This window comes from Heterodontus francisci, chromosome 39 (assembly GCF_036365525.1).
Source record: "Heterodontus francisci isolate sHetFra1 chromosome 39, sHetFra1.hap1, whole genome shotgun sequence".
Classification (NCBI taxonomy): Eukaryota; Metazoa; Chordata; class Chondrichthyes; order Heterodontiformes; family Heterodontidae; genus Heterodontus; species Heterodontus francisci.
This window is the reverse complement of record NC_090409.1, coordinates 20,308,437-20,332,681: the sequence shown is the minus strand read 5'-3', so window position 1 is coordinate 20,332,681 and position 24,245 is coordinate 20,308,437.

The following is a 24,245-nucleotide window of genomic DNA, read 5'->3' as shown; positions in this document are numbered from 1 at the left end:
GTCCAGATGCCTCTTAAATGTCGGTACTGTTCCTACCTCCACCACCTCCTCAGGCAGCTCATTCCAGATACCCACTATTCTTTGTGGGAAAAATTTACCCCTTTGATCCCCTTTAAACCTCCTCCCTCTCACCTTAAATCTATGCCCTCTAGTTTTAATCACCCCTACCATGGGAAACAGATTCTGGTGATCTACCCTATCTATGCCTCTCAGAATTTTATATACCTCTATCATGTCCCCTCTCAGCCTCCTTCACTCCAGGGAAAACAGACCCAGCCTATCCAATCTCTCTTTATAACTCAGGCCCTCCAAACCAGGCAACATCCTTGTGAATCATTTCTGCACCCTCTCGAGCTTAATCACATCTTTCCTGTAGTGTGGTGACCAGAACTGCAAACAGTACTCCAAAAAAAAATTTAAAAATCCTTTCAAAAAAATCCTTATCATAAATTTAAACTTATTTTACAGTCTGTCCAATCGAAACATGAATTTAAATATATTGACACCTTTTTAATCAGGACATAAATATAAAGATATTTTCCATCTTCTCACTGAACTGGATTTAAATGGAGTGACTATCAAGTCAGATTTTCCACTTTGAAGATTCTGCCTGATGCCTGGGTACTGTTGTAGCAGCTGGATGTTAACTGGCTCCTCTTCATTCCAACTGCTTCCACTCTGTCTGCTGACTGGGCAACTGGGAATACCAAATGGTTACCAGTTCAGATTGCCAATTATCCCAGCACAGCACCAGTTCAGACCAGTAAAGACCAGTTACAGCAAATTGACATTACATTAATTTTTTGAGGAAGTGTCGAAGATGATTGATGAAGGAAGGGCGGTGGATGTTATCTATATGGACTTAAGTAAAGCCTTTGACAGGGTCCCTCATGGCAGACTGGTACAAAAGGTGAAGTAACACGGGATCAGAGGGGAGCTGGCAAGATGGATACAGAACTGGCTGGGTCATAGAAGACAGAACGTAGCAGTGGAAGGGTGTTTTTCTGAATGGAGGGATGTGACTAGTGGTGTTCCGCAGGGATCAGTGCTGGGACCTTTGCTGTTTGGAGTATATATAAATGATCTGGAGGAAAATGTAGCTGGTCTGATGAGTAAGTTTGCGGACGACACAAAGATTGGTGGAGTTGCGGATAGTGATGAGGATTGTCAGAGGATACAGCAGGATATAGATCGGTGGGAGAATTGGGCGGAGAAATGGCAGATGGAGTTTAATCCGGACAAATGTGAGGTAATGCATTTTGGAAGGTCTAATGCAGGTGGGAGGTGTACAGTAAATGGCAGAACCCTTAGGAGTATTGACAGGCAGAGAGATCTGGGTGTACAGGTCCACAGGTCACTGAATGTGGCAACGCAGGTGGATAAGGTAGTCAAGAAGGCATACGGCATGCTTGCCTTCATCGGTCGGGGCATGGAGTATAAAAATTGGCAAGTCATGTTGCAGCTGTACAGAACCTTAGTTAGGCCACACTTAGAATATTGCGTGCAATTCTGGTCGCCACACTACCAGAAGGACGTGGAGGCTTTGGAGAGGGTACAGAAGAGGTTTACCAGGATGTTGCCTGGTCTGGAGGGCATTAGCTATGAGGAAAGGTTGAATAAACTCTGATTGTTTTCACTGGAACGGCAGAGGTGGAGGGGCGACATGATAGAGGTTTACAAAGTTATGAGCGGCATGGACAGAGTGGATAGTCAGAAGCTTTTTCCCAGGGTGGAAGAGTCAGTTACTAGGGGACATAGGTTTAAGGTGCGAAGGGCAAAGTTTAGAGGGGATGTGCAAGGCAAGTTTTTTACACAGAGGATGGTGAGTGCCTGGAACTTGCTGCCAGGGGAGGTGGTGGAAGCAGATACGATAGCGATGTTTAAGAGACATCTTGACAAATACATGAATAGGATGGGAATAGAGGGATATGGGCCCCGGAAGTGCAGAAGGTGTTAGTTTCGGCAGGCATCAAGATCGGCGCAGGCTTGGAGGGCCGAATGGCCTGTTCCTGTGCTGTACTGTTCTTTGTTCTTTGATTGGCACTTCAAGGAAATAAACTTGCAGGGTTACAGGGATCGAGCAGGTGTGTGGGACTGTCTGGAATGCTCCACGGAGAGCCGGCACGGACTTGATAGGCCGAATGGCCTCCTTCTGTGTTGTAAATGACTCTTAGACTCTATATAGGGGATAACGCCTTCAGCTGTTAAAGGCACTATAGAAATGGGACCTCTTGCTTTCACTCCCTCTGTCAGTCTTACGGGTGGAACTCTCTGAGATATCAGCGGTTTTATCAATTGCGAAACACATTTCAGTAAAATCCGCCTCTGGGCCAATTAATTGCATCAGAAACTGGGAGTGACTGTTTACTGTACAGATAAAAGAGGAAGGAAGAGTTCCCATTGATATTGTGTCTTTCACCAGCACAGGACATTTCCCAGTGCTCCAGAGATACTGGTGATTGAGTGACTGTTCACACCGTGTCAATCTCACTCCAGTTAACCTAATTGTGCTGAGCTTCCATCACCAGACATGTCCATCACCATAAACTATTGTATCACCGAGACTGTGGAGAATTCCTTCACTTACAACATTGATGTGTCGCAGCCTCATGGAGCAAATCTCTTCCAGTTCATGCAAGAGGCCATGAAGAAGGAACCAGAACATTTCTTGTAAGTGGCCGATTAGAATTAGTGACCCAGGAATTAGACCATAGCCATTGTTTGGGTGGATGTGTTGTCGGGGATAGAATGAGGGCCAGCGGGGGGGGGCGTGGGAGGGGGGGGTGGCGGGAAGCCTGAATCTTCATTCTGCTGTGGTTGGTTGTCTGGACTGGGCCCTTTCTGGTGATTTTCCTGTTGTGGAAAAGGCTCTGCTTCTTCCTTCCAGGTTCACCTACAAAATACATCCAGGGCGTAGAATATGTATCACCAGCATCAACCAGCTCCCTAACAACAAAGATGGAAACTACCACTGGATGTTCTACAAAGGCGACACATTGCTCTCTGACGGTAAAGACATGTTTCTCACTGTGATAACTGCACTGAGGCACTGTGAAACCTGAGGTCATCCAAAGTGGACCAGGAAAAGGAAGAGATAAAGGGAGCAAAAGAGGGATTTAAAGAAAGAAATAACTCCTATTTCTCCAGCGCCTTTCACAAATGCAGCATGTCCCAAAGAGCCAAACATCCAGTGAAGTTCTCCTGACTTGTGCCTTGTAGATGGTGGACAGGCATTAGGGAGACAGGAGGTGAGTTACTCACTGCAGAATTGCCAGCCTCTGACTTGCTTTTGTAGCCACAGTATTTATATGGCTGGGTCCAGTTCAGTTTCTGGTCAATGGTAATTCCCAGGATGTCGATGGTGAAAATTCAATGATGGTAATGCTGTTGAACGTCCAGGGGAGATGTTTAGATTCTAACGTGTTGGAGACGGTCATTGCCTGACACTTGTGTGATATTTTACTCTCTCTGAGCTCCCAATAGCACACAATGTAGGAGGGAATGGATATTGAAACCAGTGATGGGAGACAAATAGCGAGATTGCAACGCTGAGGAGTGGCAGGCAAGGTACACTGCGAGGAGGAGGAGGGGAGAGGGAGTGAAGGTCCAAATGTTCCATGCACCCGATGATATCAGAGCTATTACTGAAATGTAGTTTAAATGGCAGCTCAACATTCCTGGTTACAGAGTTTTCAGACGGGATAGAGAGAGGGACAAAACAGGAGGGTGGTCATAATAATGGATAAAGGAACAATCTCAGCCGTGAGGAGGGATGATAAACTAGAAGGAGCATCAAATGAGGCCATATGGATTGAAGTGAGGAACAATAAAGGGGCAATGACACTGCTGGGTGTGTATTATAGACCCCCAAACAGTCAGAGGGAGATGGAAGAGCAGATATGTCAGCAAAGTTGCTGAGAAGTGCAGAAACAAAAGTGCAGTAATAGTGGAGGATTTCAACTACCCAAATATTAACTGGGATAAATTCAGTGTCAAATGTGCAGAGGGAGCAGAATTCTTCAAATATATTCAGGAGAGCTGTTGTAGCCAGTAAGTAGCAAGTCCAACAAGAGTAGGGGCAGTTGTGGACTTAGCTTTAGGGAATGAAGCTGGGCAGGTGGATGGGGTATCAGGGGGCAGCATATTAGTTTAGTTTAGTTTAGAGATACAGCACTGAAACAGGCCCTTCGGCCCACTGAGTCTGTGCCAACCATCAACCACCCATTTATACTAATCCTACACTAATCCCATATTCTTCCCACATCCCCACCTGTCCCTATATATTTCCCTACCACCTACCTATACTAGGGGCAATTTATAATGGCCAATTAACCTATCAACCTGCAAGTCTTTGGCATGTGGGAGGAAACTGGAGCACCTGGAGGAAAAAGGGAGAACTTGCAAACTCCGCACAAGCAGTACCCAGAATCAAACCCGGGTCCCAGGAGCTGTGAGGCTGCGGTGCTAACTACTGCGCCACTGTGCCGCCCTAGTGATAGTGATCATCAGTTAGATTTAGAGAAAAGATCAAGATAGACCAGGAGCAAAAGTTTTAAATTGGGGAAAGGCTGATTTTACGATGTTGAGATGCAGTTTAGCAAAAGTCGACTGGAAACAGCTACTTGAAGGTAAATTAGTGTCAGGTCAGTGAGAGTTACTGAGGGTTCAGAACAATGGGTGAGACTCCCAAATCTACAGCGCTGTGGATGTCAAGGAGCAAACCGGGTAGGATAAGGCTCAAAAGGGAAGCTTATATCAAATACTGACAGCTCAATACTGCAGAAAGCTGACAGCAGTATAGAAAGTGCAGGGGTTAAATTACAAAGGAAATTAGGAAAGCAAAGAGAGGGCAGGAAAAATATTGGCAAATAAAATGAAGGAAAATCCAAAGATGTTTTATAAATCCATAAAAGCAAGACGATTTCCCAAGGAAAGAGTAGGGCCGATTAGAGAGAACTTGTGTATGGAATGGAAGATGTGGACATGACTCTTAATGAATACTCCATGACTGTTTTAACAAGAGAGAAGGACAAAGCAGAAATTGGAGTTAAGGAGGAGGACAGTGAAACATAGAGAGGAAATATTGAGAGGTTTAGAATCTTTGAAAGTGGATAAATCACCAGGCCCGGATGAAATGCAGTTCAGAGAAGCAAGTGAAGAAGGAGGCTGTGACCATCATTTTCCAATCCTCTCTGGCTGCAGGTGTGGTGACGGAGGACTGGATTCTGCTAACATTGTACCATTGTTTAAAAAGGGAGGAAGGGATAGACTGAGTGATTACAGGCCACTCAGCCTTACCTCAGAGGTGGACAAATTATTGGAAACAGTTCAAAGAGGCAGTATAAATGGTCATTTAGAAACACACAGGTTAATGAAGCACAGTCAGAGTGGATTTGTTAAGGGAAGGTTGTTTCTGACTAACTGGACTGAAGTTTTGGAGAAGATAACAAGAAGGGTAGATGAGGGAAGTGCGTTTGGTATTGGCGACAAGGGTTTAGCAAGGCCTTTGAGAAGGTTTCACATCGCAGACTGGTCAGAAAACTAGAAGCTCATGGGATCCAAGGGAATGTGGCAAGTTGGATCCAAAATTGGCTGAGTGGCAGGAAGCAAAGGATAATGGTTGATGGGTGTTGTTGTGACTGGAAGGCTGTTTTCAGTGGGGTTCCACAGGGCTCAATACTGGGTCCCTTGCTGTTTGTTTTATATAATTAATGATATAGACTTAAATCTAGAGGATGATTCAGAAGTTTTGCGGATGTTACGAGTATGGCCTGCGTGGTTGAGAGTGTGGAAGAAAGCTGTAGACAGCAGAAAGATATCAATGGACTGGTCAGGTAGACAGAAAAGTGGCAAATGGAATTCAATGCAGAGAAGATCAATGGCATTACCATCACTGAATCCTCCACCATCAACATCCTGGGGGTTACCATTGATCAGAAGTTTAAATGGACCAACCATATAAATATTGTAATTACTAAAGCAGGTCAGAGGCTGGGAATTCTGTAGCGAGTAACTCATTTCCTGAATCCCCAAAGTCTGTTCATTATCTACAAGACAGAAGTCACGAGTGTGATGGAATACTCTCCACTTGTCTGGATGAGTTTGGCTCCAAAAATACTCAAGATTCTCAACATCATCCAGGAAAAATCAGCACGCTTGATTGACTCCCCATCCAGCACATTAAACATTCACTCCCTGCACCACCGATGTACAGTGGCAGCAGTGTGTACCATCTACAAGATGTACTGCAGAAACTCAAAGGCTCCATTGATAGCACCTTCCAAACCTGCAACTCTAACACCTAGAAGGACAAGGACTGTAGATGCATAGAAACACGACCACCTGTAAGTTCCTCTCCAAGTTACACACCATTCTGAATCAGAAATACATCAATGTTCCTTCACTGTCTCTGGGTCAAAATCCTGGAACTGCCTTCCTAACAGTACTGTGGTGTGCCTACAGAACATGGACTGCAGTGGTTCAAGAAGGTAGCTCACCACCACCTTCACAAGGGCAATTAGGAATGGACAATAAATGCTGGTCTAACCAGAGATACTCACATCTCATGACTGAATTAAAAAAAGTGAGGTAATACCTTTGGGAGGGCAAAGAAGGCAAAGGAATATACAATAAATAGCAGGAATCTGAAAAGTACAGTAGGACTGAGGGACCTTGGAGTGCATCTCCATGGATCGCTGAAGATAACAGGACAGGTGGATGAGTGGTTAAGAAGGCATACGGGATACTTTCCTTCATTGGTATAGAATATAAGAGCAGAGAGGTTATGCTCGAAATGTATAAAACACTAGTTAGACCACAGCTAGAGTACTGTGTACAGTTCTGGTCACCACATTACAGGAAGGATGTGATCACACGAGAGAGGGTACAGAGGAGATTTACAGAGGATGTTGTGAGGAATGGAGAATTTTAGCTATGAGGAGAGATTGGATAGGCTGGGGTTGTTTTCTTTGGAACAGAGAAGGCTGAGGGGAGATTTAATTGAGCTGTATAAAATTATAAGGGACCTGGATAGAGTGGATCGGAAGGACTGATTTCCAGTAGCAGAGGGGTCAATAACCAGGGGGCAGATATTTAAAGTAACTGACTGAAGGATTAGAGGGGAGTTGAGGAGTATTTGTTTTCACCGAGAGGGTGACGGGGCTCTGGATCTCATTGGCTGAAAGGGTGGTCGAGGCAGAAAACCTCATCACGTTTAAAAAACCTTTGGGGATGCTCTTGAGCTGCTGAAACTGACAGGGCTACAGACAAGAGCTGGATATTGGGATTAGACTGGTTGGCTCTTATCTGGCCGGTATGGACACGATGGGCTGAATGGCCTCCTTCTGTACTGTAAATTGTCTATGTTTTTATAAGTATGGGGAGATCAGTAAAACATTGTCATCAGATATTAAAACTAATTTAAAAGGCGAAGGGAATGTTACCTTGGTAACTATCGAGCTGGAATATAAAGGGAGGAAGTTTTCTCCAGTTGTACAAAGCCTGAGTTCGAGCACATCTGGAGCAATGTGGACAGTTCTGGGAACTGGAGAAAGGAGATATTGGATTTGGAAGGAGTGCAGTGAAGATTCATCACAATGTGAGCAGAACTCCGAGGGTTAGATAATGTGGAGAGATTCCATCAACCAGGCTAGTATTCAATAACAATTTATATTTATATAGTGCCGTTAATATAAAACACCACAAGGACCGTCAGAGGAGCTTTATAAAACAATATCACACTGAGTCACATAAGGAGATATTAAATCAAATGGCCAAAATCTAGGTCAAAGAGGTAGGTTTTAAGGAGTGCCTCAAAGGAGGAAAGCGAAGTGGAGAGGTTTAGGGAGGGTATTCCAGAGCTCAGGCTGAGGAAAGTGAAGGCCTGTCCACCAATGGAGAAATCATTAAAATCTGAGAATGCTCAAGAGGGCAGAATTAGAGAAGTTCAGGAAACACAGAAGGTTGTGGGGATGGAGGAGGTTACAGATACAGAGAGGGTTATCGGGGCAGGAGGAGAGCACAGAGGTAGGAAGTGTTGTAGGGACTGGAGGGGGTTACAGAGATAGGGAGTGTTGTAGGGACTGGAGGAGGTTACAGAGATAGGGAGTGTTGTTGGGACTGGAGGATGTTCCAGAGATAGAGAGGGTTATTGGGGCAGGAGGAGAGTACAGAGATAGGGTGTGTTGTAGGGACTGGAGGATGTTCCAGAGATAGAGAGGGTTATTGGGGCAGGAGGAGAGTACAGAGATAGGGTGTGTTGTAGGGACTGGAGGAGGTGACTGAGATAGAGAGGGTTATCAGGGCAGGAGGAGAGTACAGAGATAGGGAGGGTTGTCGGGACTGGAGGAGGTTACAGAGATAGGGAGTGTTGTGTGGACTGGAGGATGTTACAGAGATAGGGAGTGTTGTGTGGACTGGAGGATGTTACAGAGATAGGGAGTGCTGTAGGGACTGGAGGATGTGACAGAGATAGTGAGTGTTGTAGGGACTGGAGGGGGTTACAGAGATAGGGAGTGTTGTAGGGACTGGAGGGGGTTACAGAGATAGGGAGTGCTGTAGGGACTGGAGGATGTGACAGAGATAGGGAGGGTTGTCGGGACTGAAGGGCGTTACAGAGATAGGGAGTGTTGTAGGGACTGGAGGATGTTACAGTGATAGGGAGTGTTGTAGGGCTTGCAGGAGGTTACAGAGATAGGGAGGGTTGTAGGGCTTGCAGGAGGTTACAGAGATAGGGAGGGTTGTCGGGACTGGAGGAGGTTACAGAGATAGGGAGTGTTGTTGGGACTGGAGGATGTTCCAGAGATAGAGAGGGTTATTGGGGCAGGAGGAGAGTACAGAGATAGGGTGTGTTGTAGGGACTGGAGGAGGTTACAGAGATAGGGAGTGTTGTTGGGACTGGAGGATGTTCCAGAGATAGAGAGGGTTATTGGGGCAGGAGGAGAGTACAGAGATAGGGTGTGTTGTAGGGACTGGAGGAGGTTACAGAGATAGGGAGTGTTGTGTGGACTGGAGGATGTTACAGAGATAGGGAGTGCTGTAGGGACTGGAGGATGTGACAGAGATAGTGAGTGTTGTAGGGACTGGAGGGGGTTACAGAGATAGGGAGTGTTGTAGGGACTGGAGGATGTTACAGTGATAGTGAGTGTTGTAGGGACTGGAGGGGGTTACAGAGATAGGGAGTGTTGTGGGGACTGGAGGAGGTTACAGAGATAGGGAGTGTTGTTGGGACTGGAGGAGGTTACAGAGATAGGGAGTGTTGTGGGGACTGGAGGAGGTTACAGAGATAGGGAGTGTTGTGGGGACTGGAGGAGGTTACAGAGATAGGGAGTGTTGTTGGGACTGGAGGAGGTTACAGAGATAGGGAGCGTTGTGGGGACTGGAGGAGGTTACAGAGATAGGGAGTGTCGTAGGGACTGGAGGGGGTTACAGAGATAGGGAGTGTCGTAGGGACTGGAGGGGGTTACAGTGATAGGGAGTGTTGTAGGGACTGGAGGGGGTTGCAGAGATAGGGAGTGTTGTAGGGACTGGAGGGGGTTACAGAGATAGGGAGTGTTGTGGGGACTGGAGGGGGTTGCAGAGATAGGGAGTGTTGTAGGGACTGGAGGGGGTTACAGTGATAGGGAGTGTTGTGGGGACTGGAGGGGGTTACAGAGATAGGGAGTGTTGTGGGGACTGGAGGGGGTTACAGAGATAGGGAGTGTTGTGGGGACTGGAGGGGGTTGCAGAGATAGGGAGTGTTGTAGGGACTGGAGGGGGTTACAGTGATAGGGAGTGTTGTGGGGACTGGAGGGGGTTACAGAGATAGGGAGTGTTGTGGGGACTGGAGGGGGTTACAGAGATAGGGAGTGTTGTAGGGACTGGAGGGGGTTACAGAGATAGGGAGTGTTGTGGGGACTGGAGGGGGTTACAGAGATAGGGAGTGTTGTAGGGACTGGAGGAGGTTACAGAGATAGGGAGTGTTGTGGGGACTGGAGGGGGTTACAGAGATAGGGAGTGTTGTAGGGACTGGAGGGGGTTGCAGAGATAGGGTTGTATTGATACCAATCTGTATTTTCTATTCTTTTTCACTAACAGGAGTTGATGAATTCCACCCTCAGTCTGGAGATCAGATCAAAGCAAAGTTTGAGCAAACGAGTAGTCACTTCAACTGACAGACGGGACGTTCCTGGGGATCTTCCTGTGCGATTGTTCTTACGGTTTTTATTCTTCTGCTCAGTTTAGCTCCATTTGAAAGGTCAGTCACAGGCTAAAAAGTGAGGCTATTTTGTCAGAAAGAAGTTGCATTTCTCTAGCACCTGTTCTTCCAATAACGGGCCAAGCGTTTTTTTACATTGATCCGCGAGGTAGACAGTGCCCTCCGACAGTGCAGCACTCCCTCAGAACCTACCCTCTGACAGTGCCGCACTCCCTCAGAACTTACCCTCTGACAGTGCAGCACTCCCTCAGAACTTACCTTCTGACAGTGCAGCACTCCCTCAGAACTTACCCTCCACAGTGCAGCACTCCCTCAGAACTTACCCTCCACAGTGCAGCACTCCCTCAGAAATTACCCTCTGACAGTGCAGCACCCCCTCAGAAATTACCCTCCGACAGTGCAGCACTCCCTCAGAAATTACCCTCCGACAGTGCAGCACTCCCTCAGAAATTACCCTCCGACAGTGCAGCACTCCCTCAGAAATTACCCTCTGACAGTGCAGCACTCCCTCAGAAATTACCCTCTGACAGTGCAGCACTCCCTCAGAAATTACCCTCTGACAGTGCAGCACTCCCTCAGAAATTACCCTCCACAGTGCAGCACTCCCTCAGAAATTACCCTCTGACAGTGCAGCACTCCCTCAGAACTTACCCTCCACAGTGCAGCACTCCCTCAGAAATTACCCTCTGACAGTGCAGCACCCCCTCAGAAATTACCCTCCGACAGTGCAGCACTCCCTCAGAAATTACCCTCCGACAGTGCAGCACTCCCTCAGAAATTACCCTCCGACAGTGCAGCACTCCCTCAGAAATTACCCTCTGACAGTGCAGCACTCCCTCAGAAATTACCCTCTGACAGTGCAGCACTCCCTCAGAAATTACCCTCTGACAGTGCAGCACTCCCTCAGAAATTACCCTCTGACAGTGCAGCACCCCCTCAGAAATTACCCTCCGACAGTGCAGCACTCCCTCAGAAATTACCCTCCGACAGTGCAGCACTCCCTCAGAAATTACCCTCCGACAGTGCAGCACTCCCTCAGAAATTACCCTCTGACAGTGCAGCACTCCCTCAGAAATTACCCTCTGACAGTGCAGCACTCCCTCAGAAATTACCCTCTGACAGTGCAGCACTCCCTCAGATATTACCCTCTGACAGTGCAGCACTCTCTCACTACTGACCCTCTGAGAGTGCAGCGCTCCCTCAGTACTGATCCTCCGACAGTGCAGCACTCCCTCAGAACTGACACTCTGACAGTGCAGCACTCCATCAGAACTTACCCTCTGACAGTGCAGCGCTCCCTCAGTACTTACCCTCTGACAGTGCAGCACTCCCTCAGATATTACCCTCTGACAGTGCAGCAGTTCCTCAGAAATTACCCTCTGACATTGCAGCAGTCCCTCAGAAATTACCCTCTGACAGTGCAGCACCCCCTCAGAAATTACCCTCCGACAGTGCAGCACTCCCTCAGAAATTACCCTCTGACAGTGCAGCACTCCCTCAGAAATTACCCTCTGACAGTGCAGCACTCCCTCAGAAATTACCCTCTGACAGTGCAGCACTCCCTCAGAAATTACCCTCTGACACTGCAGCACTCCCTCAGAAATTACCCTCTGACAGTGCAGCACTCCCTCAGAAATTACCCTCTGACAGTGTAGCACCCCCTCAGAAATTACCCTCCGACAGTGCAGCACTCCCTCAGAAATTACCCTCCGACAGTGCAGCACTCCCTCAGAAATTACCCTCTGACAGTGCAGCACTCCCTCAGAAATTACCCTCTGACAGTGCAGCACTCCCTCAGAAATTACCCTCTGACAGTGCAGCACTCCCTCAGATATTACCCTCTGACAGTGCAGCACTCTCTCACTACTGACCCTCTGACAGTGCAGCGCTCCCTCAGTACTGATCCTCCGACAGTGCAGCACTCCCTCAGAACTGACACTCTGACAGTGCAGCACTCCATCAGAACTTACCCTCTCACAGTGCAGCGCTCCCTCAGTACTTACCCTCTGACAGTGCAGCACTCCCTCAGATATTACCCTCTGACAGTGCAGCAATCCCTCATAAATTACCCTCTGACAGTGCAGCAGTCCCTCAGAAATTACCCTCTGACAGTGCAGCACTCCCTCAGAAATTACCCTCTGACAGTGCAGCACTCCCTCAGAACTTGCCCTCTGACAGTGCAGCAGTCCCTCAGAAATTGCCCTCTGACAGTGCAGCACTCCCTCAGATATTACCCTCTGACAGTGCAGCACTCCCTCAGAAATTACCCTCTGACAGTGCAGCACTCCCTCAGAAATTACCCTCTGACAGTGCAGTACTCCCTCAGTACTGACCCCCTCACAGTGCAGCACTCTCTCACTACTGACCCTCTGAATGTGCAGCGCTCCCTCAGGACTGACCCTCTGACAGTGCAGCACTCCCTCAGGACTGACCCAAGTGCAGCACTCTCTCACTACTGACCCTCTGAATGTGCAGCGCTCCCTCAGTACTGACCCTCTGACAGTGCAGCGCTCCCTCAGTACTGACCCTCCGACAGTGCAGCACTCCCTCAGTACTGATCCTCCGACAGTGCAGCACTCCCTCAGTACTGACTCTCCGTGAGTGCAGCACCCCCTCAGTACTGATCCTCCCGCAGTGCAGCACTCCCTCAGTACTGACCCTCCGACAGTGCAGCACTCCCTCAGTACTGATCCTCCAACAGTGCAGCACTCCCTCAGTACTGACCCTCCGACAGTGCATCACTCCCTCAGTACTGACCCTCTGACAGTGCAGCACTCCCTCAGTACTGACCCTCTGACATTGCAGCACACCCTCAGAACTGACCCTCTGACAGTGCAGCTCTCCCTTAGTACTGACTCTCCGTGAGTGCAGCACTCCCTCAGTACTGATCCTCCCGCAGTGCAGCACTCCCTCAGTACTGACCCTCCGACAGTGCAGCACTCCCTCAGTACTGATCCTCCCGCAGTGCATCTCTCCCTCAGTCCTGACCCTCTGACAGTGCATCTCTCCCTCAGTACTGACCCTCTGACAGTGCAGAACTCCCTCAGTACTGACCCGCTGACAGTAGAGCACTCTCTCAGTACTGACCCTCTGACAGTGCAGCACTCCTTCAGCACTGACCCTTCAACAGTGCGGCACTCCCTCAGTACTGACCCTTCGACAGTGCAGCACTCCCTCAGTACTGATCCTCCGTAGTGCAGCACTCCCTCAGTACTGACCCTCCGGCAGTGCAACCCTCCCTCAGTACTGACCCTCCGGCAGTGCAGCACTCCCTCAGTACTGATCCTCTGACAGTGCTGCACTCCCTCAGTACTGATCCTCTGACAGTGCAGCACTCCCTCAGTACTGACCCTCCGACAGTGCAGCACTCCCTCAGTACTGACCCTCCGACAGTGCAGCACTCCCTCAGTACTTATCCTCTGACAGTGCAGCGCTCCCTCAGTACTGATCCTCTGACAGTGCAGCACTCCCTCAGTACTGATCCTCGGACAGTGCAGCACTCCCTCTGTACTGATCCTCTGACAGTGCAGCACTCCCTCAGTACTGATCCTCTGACAGTGCAGCACTCCCTCAGTACTGAACCTCTGACAGTGCAGCACTCCCTCAGTATTGACCCTCCGACAGTGCAGCACTCCCTCAGTACTGACCCTCTGACTGTGAAGCACTCCCTCAGTACTGATCCTCTGACAGTGCAGCACTCCCTCAGTACTGACCTTCCGACAGTGCAGCACTCCCTCAGTACTGAACCTCTGACAGTGCAGCACTCCCTCAGTCATGACCCTCCGATAGTGCAGTACTAACTCAGTGCCGATCCTCCGACAGTGTGGCACTCCCTTGGGACTGTCCCTCCGACAGTGTGGCACTCCCTCAGTACTGATCCTCCGACAGTGCAGCACTCCCTCAGTACTGACCCTCTGACAGTGCAGCACTCCCTCAGTACTGACCTTCCGACAGTGCAGCACTCCCTCAGTACTGACCTTCCGACAGTGCAGCACTCCCTCAGTACTGACCCTCTGACAGTGCAGCACTCCCTCAGTCATGACCCTCCGATAGTGCAGTACTAACTCAGTGCCGATCCTCCGACAGTGTGGCACTCCCTCGGGACTGTCCCTCCGACAGTGTGGCACTCCCTCAGTACTGATCCTCTGACAGTGCAGCACTCCCTCAGTGCTGACCCTCCGACAGTGCGGCGCTCCCTCTGTGCAGCGCGCTCTCAGTGCAGACCCTCCAACAGTGCAGCTCTCCCGCAGTACTGACCCTCCGATAGTGCAGCACTCCCTCAGTACTGACCCTCTGACAGTGCAGCACCCCCTCAGTACTGATCCTCTGACAGTGCAGCACCCCCTCAGTACTGATCCTCTGACAGTGCAGCACTCCCTCAGTACTGACCTTCTGATACGGAGTCTTTGTTCTCCTGTTCTGAGTGCATTTAACCCAAGTCCTGAATTTTCACAGGATGCCCTTGCTGCCTCAGTTCTCTGTGGGGAAAGGAGTTAGAAACGATATCTGGTTGTCACTGTGGGCCCATTAATCCATCCCATCTTTAATCCAGCTTCTTCAGGTGATTCCGGAGCCACTGACTCCATCCCTCCCACTGGTAACTCTCTGAAGCTGACCCAGTCTGTTTGAACCTTGTTGTCCTATTTGACCCCGCGATGAGTTTCTGACCACACATCTGTCCATCACTCAGACGCCTAATTCCACCTCTGTAACATTACCCGACTTCACCCTGTCTCAGCTCATCTGCTGCTGGAACCCTCATCCATGCCTTTGATATCTCCAGACTTGACTATTCCACCGCTCTCCCAGCTGCTCTCCCACATTCTACCCTTTATAAAGTTCAGTTCTTCGAAAACTCTGTTACCTTTGTTCTTCCTCGGACATAGTCCCATTCACCCAGAAACCCCTGTAATCACTGACCTACAATGGCTTCCAGGTAAGAAACATCTAGATATTAAAATTATCATTCTTGTTTTCAAATACTACATGGCCTCAACCCTCCCTATCTCTGTAACCGTCTCCAACCCCTACAACCCTCCCTATCTCTGTAACCCTCCCCAACCCCTACAACCCTCCCTATCTCTGTAACCGTCTCCAACCCCTACAACCCTCCCTATCTCTGTAACCGTCTCCAACCCCTACAACCCTCACTATCTCTGTAACCGTCTCCAACCCCTACAACCCTCCCTATCTCTGTAACCTTCTCCAGCCCCTGGAACCCTCCCTATCTCTGTAACCTTCTCCAACCCCTACAACCCTCCCTATCTCTGTAACCGTCTCCAACCCCTACAACCCTCCCTATCTCTGTAACCTTCTCCAGCCCCTGGAACCCTCCCTATCTCTGTAACCTTCTCCAACCCCTACAACCCTCCCTATCTCTGTAACCTTCTCCAACCCCTACAACCCTCCCGATCTCTGTAAACTTCTCCAACCCCTACAACCCTCCCTATCTCTGTAACCTTCTCCAACCCCTACAACCCTCCCTATCTCTGTAAACTTCTCCAACCCCTACAACCCTCCCTATCTCTGTAACCTTCTCCAACCCCTACAACCCTCCCTATCTCTGTAACCTTCTCCAGCCCCTGGAACCCTCCCTATCTCTGGAACCCTCCCTATCTCTGTAACCTTCTCCAACCCCTACAACCCTCCCTATCTCTGTAACCATCTCCAACCCCGACAACCCTCCCGATCTCTGTAGCTTCCTGCAGCCCCTACAACCCTCCCTATCTCTGTAACCTTCTCCAACCCCTACAACCCTCCCTATCTCTGTAACCTTCCCCAGCCCCTTCAACCCTCCCTATCTCTGTATCCTCCTCCAGCCACTACAATCCTCTCTATCTCTGAAACCTTCCCCAGCCCCTAGTACCCTCACCATCTCTGTAACCTTCTCCAGCCCCTGGAACCCTCCCTATCTCTGTAACCCTCCCTATCTCTGTAACCGTCTCCAACCCCTACAACCCTCCCTATCTCTGTAACCCTCCCTATCTCTGTAACCGTCTCCAACCCCTACAACCCTCCCTATCTCTGTAACCATCTCCAACCCCGACAACCCTCCCGATCTCTGTAGCTTCCTGCAGCCCCTACAACCCTCCCTATCTCTGTAACCTTCTCCAACCCCTACAACCCTCCCTATCTCTGTAACCTTCCCCAGCCCCTTCAACCCTCCCTATCTCTGTATCCTCCTCCAGCCACTACAACCCTCCCTATCTCTGTAACCGTCTCCAACCCCTACAACCCTCCCTATCTCTGTAACCGTCTCCAACCCCTACAACACTCCCTATCTCTGTAACCTTCCCCAGCCCGACAACCCTCCCTATCTCTGTAACCTTCCCCAACCCCTACAACCCTCCCTCTCTCTGTAACCTTCTCCAGCCCCTGGAACCCTCCCTATCTCTGTAACCGTCTCCAACCCCTACAACCCTCCCTATCTCTGTAACCTTCCCCAGCCCGACAACCCTCCCTATCTCTGTAACCTTCTCCAGCCCCTACAACACTCCCTATCTCTGTAACCTTCCGCAGCCCGACAACCCTCCCTATCTCTGTAACCTTCCCCAACCCCGACAACCCTCCCTATCTCTGTAACCTTCCCCAGCCCGACAACCCTCCCTATCTCTGTAACCTTCCCCAACCCCGACAACCCTCCCTATCTCTGTAACCTTCCCCAACCCCGACAACCCTCCCTATCTCTGTAACCTTCCCCAGCCCGACAACCCTCCCTATCTCTGTAACCTTCCCCAGCCCCGACAACCCTCCCTATCTCTGTAACCTTCCCCAGCCCGACAACCCTCCCTATCTCTGTAACCTTCCCCAGCCCCTACAACACTCCCTATCTCTGTAACCTTCCCCAGCCCCTACAACCCTCCCTCTATCTCTGTCAACTTCCCCAGCCCCAACAACCCTCCCGATCTCTGTAAATTCCCCAGCCCCTACAACAGTCCCTATCTTTGTAACCTTCCCCAGCCCCTACAACCCTCCCTATCTCTGTAACCTTCCCCAGCCCCTACAACCCTCCCTATCTCTGTAACCTTCCCCATCCCCTACAACCCTCCCTATCTCTGTAACCTTCCCCAGCCCTTACAACCCTCCCTATCTCTCTAACCTTCCCCAGCCCCTACAACCCTATCTCTGTAACCTTCCCCAGTCCCTACAACCCTCCCTTTCTCTGTAACCTACCCCAGCTCCTACAACCCTCCCTATCTCTGTAACCTTCCCCAGCCCCTACAACACTCCCTATCTCTGTAACCTTCCCCAGCCCCTACAACCCTCCCTATCTCTGTAACCTTCCCCAGCCCCTACAACACTCCCTATCTCTGTAACCTTCCGCAGCCCCTACAACCCTCCCTATCTCTGTAACCTTCCCCAGCCCCTACAACACTCCCTATCTCTGTAACCTTGCCCAGCCCCTACAACCCTCCCTATCTCTGTAACCTTCCCCAGTCCCTACAACCCTCCCTATCTCTGTAACCTTCCCCAGCCCCTGCAACCCTCCCTATCTCTGTAACCTTCCCCAGTCCCTACAACCCTCCCTATCTCTGTAACCTTCCCCAGTCCCTACAACCCTCCCTATCTCTGTAACCTTCCCCAGCCCCTACAACACTCCCTATCTCTGTAACCTTCCTCAGCCCCTACAACCCTCCCTATCTCTGTAACCTTCCCCAGCCCCTACAACCCTCCCTCTCTCTGTAACCTGCTCCAGTCCCGACAACCCTTGGAGATCTCTGTGCTCCTCCAGTTCTGCTTCTTGCACATCCCCTGAGTTTAATCGCTCCATCATTGTCGCCTGTGCTATCAGCTGCCTGGGTCCTAAGCTCTGGAATTCCCTCCCTGAACCTCTCCACCTCTCTCTCCTCCTTTCAGTCATTTATTGAAATCAACCTCTTTGGTCAAGCTTTTAATCGTCTCTTCAAATATCTCCTTCTGTGGCTCGGTGTCAGATTCTCTCTGAATTCCACTGATTTTTTTTCTGTAGTAAAGGTGCTATATAAATGCAAGTTATTGTTGTTGCTGACATGGAGAAATTGGACTATGAAGATCTTTCTGTGCACAGTCACTGTTGTAATGTGGAGAAACACGGCTGGCAATATGTGCACAGCAAGATCCCACAAACAGCTACATGATAAATGAGCATCTGCATATCCTCAGAAAGCTGTGACGTGAGGGAGACTGTTCTGATTTAGTAAAGATGTTTTCCCTCACCTGCTGCGTGTGCTTCATCTCGACTCCGGGCTCTGAACCAGCCTGGAAAGAAATCACCAGAACATTTGTGTGTTAGCTGTGTCGCTGTTGCTCGGGACAGAAATGTATTCAATACCAACAGATGCTGAGGATGCAGGACACAGTGAGGCTACGATGCTGCCTGTTGGTCACAGTCAGTAACTACAGTGTTACCTGTTTACATGGGAAATTCCCATTATCTCTGCTCACATTGATATTTACAGTGGTTACAGAATCATGGATCTTACAGCACAGGAGGAGGCCATTCAGCCCATCGTACCTGTGCTGACTCTTTGAAAGCTGTCCAACTTTTATCAAACCCAATTTAACAATTCACTGCAACTGTATACACGGTGTTTTGTTTGTTGGGTCCAATTCGGAATTACTTGTAATTTTTCCCGTTTATTGGTTTTTAAGCTCAATTTAACAATTAGCTGTAACTTTATACCCTGTGTATTAGTAATCGTGTCCAACATAACAAATAACTGCAACTTTCTGCCCCTGCGTTGATTATTTCACCCAATTTAACAATTAAATGTCAATTTGTTCCCTCGCGTATTGTTTATCATGAACTATTTAACAATTAACTCAAAATTATTTCCCTCAGTATTGGTTATCAACCCAATTTAACAATCAACTTTAACTTTATACCCGGTCTGTTCGTTATCAAGTCCAACTTTAGCAATTAACTGTAGCTTTTTATCCAGTGCTTCTGAAATATCTTCATTTTCTCTCAGCTGAGGATTCCCCTCCACTGTGGTGAACAGGGTTATTGATATATATATTGATAGATTTGATATTGCTCCAACAGAAACAGATATTTACTATTTACTGACAGATAAAGAGCAGGACAGCACTGTTACTGTGTTCAAATCCTCTGTATAATGATGTTTCTTCCTCTCAGTATACTTACTGTAAACACTTTATTTGTTTTAGTGTTGTTTAATTCCCTTCCCCAATCCAGTTCTGAGAATCTGTGGGTCATGAATGCTGTGTTTTATTGTCCTGCTATGACACAGGGTTAATACTGGGCTCTAGTTATTGAATCATCCACTTCTGCAACTGATTAAAGTTTGACGGATCAGTTCTTATCTATGATTCAGGGTCTCTACACGTGACACATTGACCGATCTCATTTTACCTCGGCTGAGGATTCCCCTCCACTGTGGTGAACAGGGCCCTCGGCCGTGTCCATCCCATTTCCCACGTTACTGCCTTCACCCCATCCCCTCCCTGCCAGACCCACTATAAGGTTCCCCTTGTCCTCACCTTCCATCCCACCAGCCTCCAACATTTCTGCCATATCCAGCTAAGTCCACCACCAACCAGATATTCTGCTCCCCTCCCATCCCGTCCTTCACTGTGACACCCTGGTTCACTCCTCAATTACCCTCAACACCCTCTCCCCTTCCCCCGGCACCTTCCTGTACAAGCACAGGAGATGCAGCATCTGTTCTTTTTGACCTCCCTGCTTCTCACTGTCCAGGGCCCCAAACACTCCTTCCAGGTGAAAGAGCAATTTGCTTGTACTTCCACCTTAGTTACTGTATTCTGTAACAGGGAAAGGGCCTGTTGTTCCAGGTTTGGTTTCAGCTGTTTAACACAAAAGTGAATGCTCTGCAAATTGTAAAGTGAGTTTAATTGCACTTTGGCTACTGCTAGTCTCAGTAATAGTGACCTGAAACTGCTGGATTGTCAGAAAAACTCATGGGGTTCACTAATGTCCTTCCCCAGTCTGGCCGATATGTGACTCCAGACCCACAATCAATGTGGGTGACTCTTTACTGCCCTCGGAAAAGGCTACTGTGGTGAGATTTAAACTCATGCCTCCAGATCATGAGTGCAGATTTACCTGCAGATTCCCTCCCCAAACCCCATTTTGGAGAGCAGGTACATCATGTAGGAGTGTGGTACCCTAAAATATACTGCTCTAAACAAACTTCAGTAGCACAGTCTCAATCAGTGGGTGGGAATCAGAGCTTCCCGATTCAATCTGTAGTCAGACTGGGCTGTCCTCTCTCCCCTGTCTTGATTGTTTGCTGTACCGAACCTTTTTCTGAGTCCATTTGGAAGGATGCGAGCATAAGAGGGGTGACAATCCCAGGCAGTGGAGGCACTCAGGTTAAAACCTCCCTGTACATGGATGGTGTCACCGTCTTCTGCTCGGACCCACTGTCCATTTGCAGACTGATGAGCATCTGTGACCAGTTCGAACTGGCCTTGGGAGCCAAAGATAACCACGTCAAGAGTGAGGCCATGTTCTTTGGGAACTGGGCAGATCGATCCTTTGCCCCCTTCACCGTCAGGTCTGACTATCTGAAGGTGCTGGGGACATAGTTCAGAAGGGCTGGGACGTGTGACAAAACCTGGAAGGAGCGAGTAGCCAGGGTACACCATAGACTGAGCATGTGGGAGCAGCAATCTCCCTCCATTGTGGGTAAGAATCTGGTCATCAGGTGCGAGGTGCTCACATTGTTGCTGTACGTGACGCAGGTCTGGCCCAGACCCCACTCCTGCGCTGTGGGTCACCCGAGCCATTTTCCGCTTTATCTGGAGATGCAACATGGACCGGTTCCGGAGGGACACGATGTTCAAACCTCTGGATAAAGGCGGGAAAAATGTACCCAACGTCACCCTCATCCTGATGACTACCTTCGTGTGTAGCTGCATCAAGCTGTGCCTAGAGCCCAGTATGCAAACACCAAGAGTCACTACGTGCTGAGGTTCTATCTGTCCCCGGTGTTGTGAAGGATGGGTCTGGTCACATTGCTGCGGAATGCTCCATCCAGTTGGACCGTGCCGTACCACCTATCCTTCATGGAAAGGTTTCTGTGGGAAAACACCGATCCATCAGGCAGTGGTCTGCACGGAATGTCCTCAAGGCCCTACAGGAAAAGGAGATGGTGGATCCTGTCGGATGGTTCCCCGAGCAGACTGCCAAAATCATTTGGCAGAATGCCTCATCACCAGAACTTTCAAACAAGCACCAATACGTAGCTGGGCTGGTGGTGAGAAGGGCCCTCCTTGTCAGATCCTTCCTGCACGCCCGGAGTCTCACCTCCTCTGCAAGCTGCCCTCGAGGTGGCTGTGGTGGGGAGGAGACTGTTGCCCACCTCCTTCTGGAATGTGCCTTTGCAAAGCAGGTGTGGAAAGAGATGCAGTGGATTTTGTCGAAGTTCATCCCGAGCAGCTCTGTAACACAGGAGTCTGTGCTCTGTGGGCTGTTCCCAGGGACGCACACCGAGATAAACATCAACTGCTGCTGGAGGACTATCAATTCGGTGAAAGACATCCTGATTTCCTTCACACTTTTTGGAATGTCAACCTGGTGCTGTTTTGAACGGTTCTGTATTTTTTTTAACAGATTTTTATGAATAAAGCATACTGTTGGAAAAAAAACAATGGTGGAGTGATTAAAATTGGGATGCTCAAGAGGCCGGATTTGGAGGAGCACAGAGATCTTGGAAAGTTGTGGGGCTGGGAAGAGAGACCATTATAAATGATTCTCTGTCTACAGTGAGATAAATAACAATGAACCCAGTGAGTGCAGTCCCACCCAGCTGGATGACAGTGGAGAGGTGTTAGAGGAGGATAGTGTGGTCAACAGTTTCAAAGGCTGCAGAAGGTCGAGAAAGATGAGGAGGGATCGTTTATCTTTGTCACTGTCACTTGGATGGCATTTGTGACTTTGATAAGAGCTGTTTCAGTTACAGTGGCAGAGACAGAAACCTGATTGGCAGGAAAGATGGGAATGGATTTGGGAAGCGACAACAAGGACTTTGGAGAGGAAAGGAAGGTTGGAGATGGGATGGGAGTTTGCAAGGACGGAGGGGTGAAAGGTCTGATTTTATTGAGGAGAGGGGGTGATGGTGGGAGATTTGAAGGAGAGAGAGAGATAACATGGAAGAAAGAATCCTGAACAATATCAGCTAACATGGGAGCCAGGGGATTAAGTGGAGGGTCGGCAGTTTAATGGGAATAGGGTCGAGGGAGCAGGAGGTGGGTCTCATGGACAAGATGAGGTCAGCGAGGGCGTGAGGGGAGAGAGGAGAGAAACTAGAGAAAGATATGAGTTCAGGGTTAGGGGAGGGGGGAACCTTAGAGGAGGTTTGGTTCAGTGGTCGAGGGGAAAGTAGGGAAGTGGCAGAGGCAGCTGATTGGATGGTCTCGATCGGAATGACAAAGAAATCCATGAGTTCCTGGCAGTTGTTGTTGGAGGTGAGGGTGGAGGAGACGGGGAGATGAGTTTAAGATGATGATTTGCAGTGGAGAAAAGAAGCCAGGGGTTATCTTTACAATCCAGGATGATGCTGGAGTGGTGGGGCCTTTCGGCCCATCGTGCCTGTCCTGGCTTTCTGAAACAGCTCTCCAATTAATCCCACTCCCCTGCTCTTTCCCCACAGCCCTGGAACTTGATTTCCCTTCAAGTATTTCTCCAATTCCCCTTTTGTAATTTACTATTGAATCTGCTTCCAACGACCTTTCAGACCCCAAAACCAATGGATCAGATCGAAGCTCTGCAGTCCTGCCACATCCAGACGTGAATGGTGGTGGATAATTAAACAACTAAATGGAGGAGGTGGCTTCACAAATATCCCCATCCTCAATGATGGGGGAGACCAGCACATCAGTGTGAAAGATAAGGCTGAAGCATTTGCAACAATCTTCAGCCAGAAGTGCCAAGTTGATGATCCATCTCGGCCTCCTTGTGAAGTCCCCACCATCACAGATACCAGACTTTAGCCAATTCGATTCACTCCACTTGATGTCAAGGACCGAATAAAGACACTGGATACTGCAAAGGCTAAAGGCCCTGACAGTATTCCTGTAACAGTACTGAAGACCTGTGCTCCAGAACTTGCCGCGCCCCTAGCCAAGCTGTTCCAGTACAGCTACAAACACTGGCATCTACCCAGCAATGTGGAAAATTGCCCAGGTATGTCCTGTACACAAAAGGCAGGACAAATCCAACCCGGCCAATTACCACCCCATCCGTCTACTCTCAATCATCAGTAAAGTGATGGAGAGGGTCATTCACAGAGCTATCAAGCGGCATTTGCTTAGCAATAATGTGCTCAGTGACACTCAGTGTGGATTCCGCCAGGGTCACTCAGCTCCTGACCTTATTACAACCTTGTTTCAAACATGGACAAAAGAGCTGAACTCAAGAGGTGAGGTAAGAGTGACTGCTCTTGACATCAAAGCAGCATTTGACTGAATATGGCATCAAGGAGCCCGACAAACGCCCTCCCAGAATGGATGATTCAAAAAGAAAACCCCTGATCTTCCTTCAAGAAATCACACCGCCAGCAAACAAGAACAAAGAACAGTAAAGCACAGGAACAGGCCATTCGGCCCTCCAAGCCTGCGCCGATCTTGATGCCTGCCTAAACTAAAACCTTCTGCAATTCTGGGGACCGTATCCCTCTATTCCCATCCTATTCATTTATTTGTCAAGATGTCTCTGAAACGTCGCTATCGTATCTGCTTCCACCACCTCCCCCGGCAACATGTTCCAGGAACTCACCACCCTCTGTGTAAAGAACTTTCCTCGCACATCCCCTCTAAACTTTGCCCCTCGCACCTTAAACCTATGTCCCCTGGTAACTGACTCTTCCACCCTGGGTAAAAGCTTCTGACTATCCACTCTGTCCATGCCACTTATAACTTTGTAAACCTCGATCTGTCGCCCCTCCACCTCCGTCGTTCCAGTGAAAACAATCCGAGTTTATCCAACCTCTCCTCATGGCTAATGCCCTCCAGACCAGGCAACATCCTGGTAAACCTCTCCTGTACCCTCTCCAAAGCCTCCACGTCCTTCTGGTAGTGTGGTGAC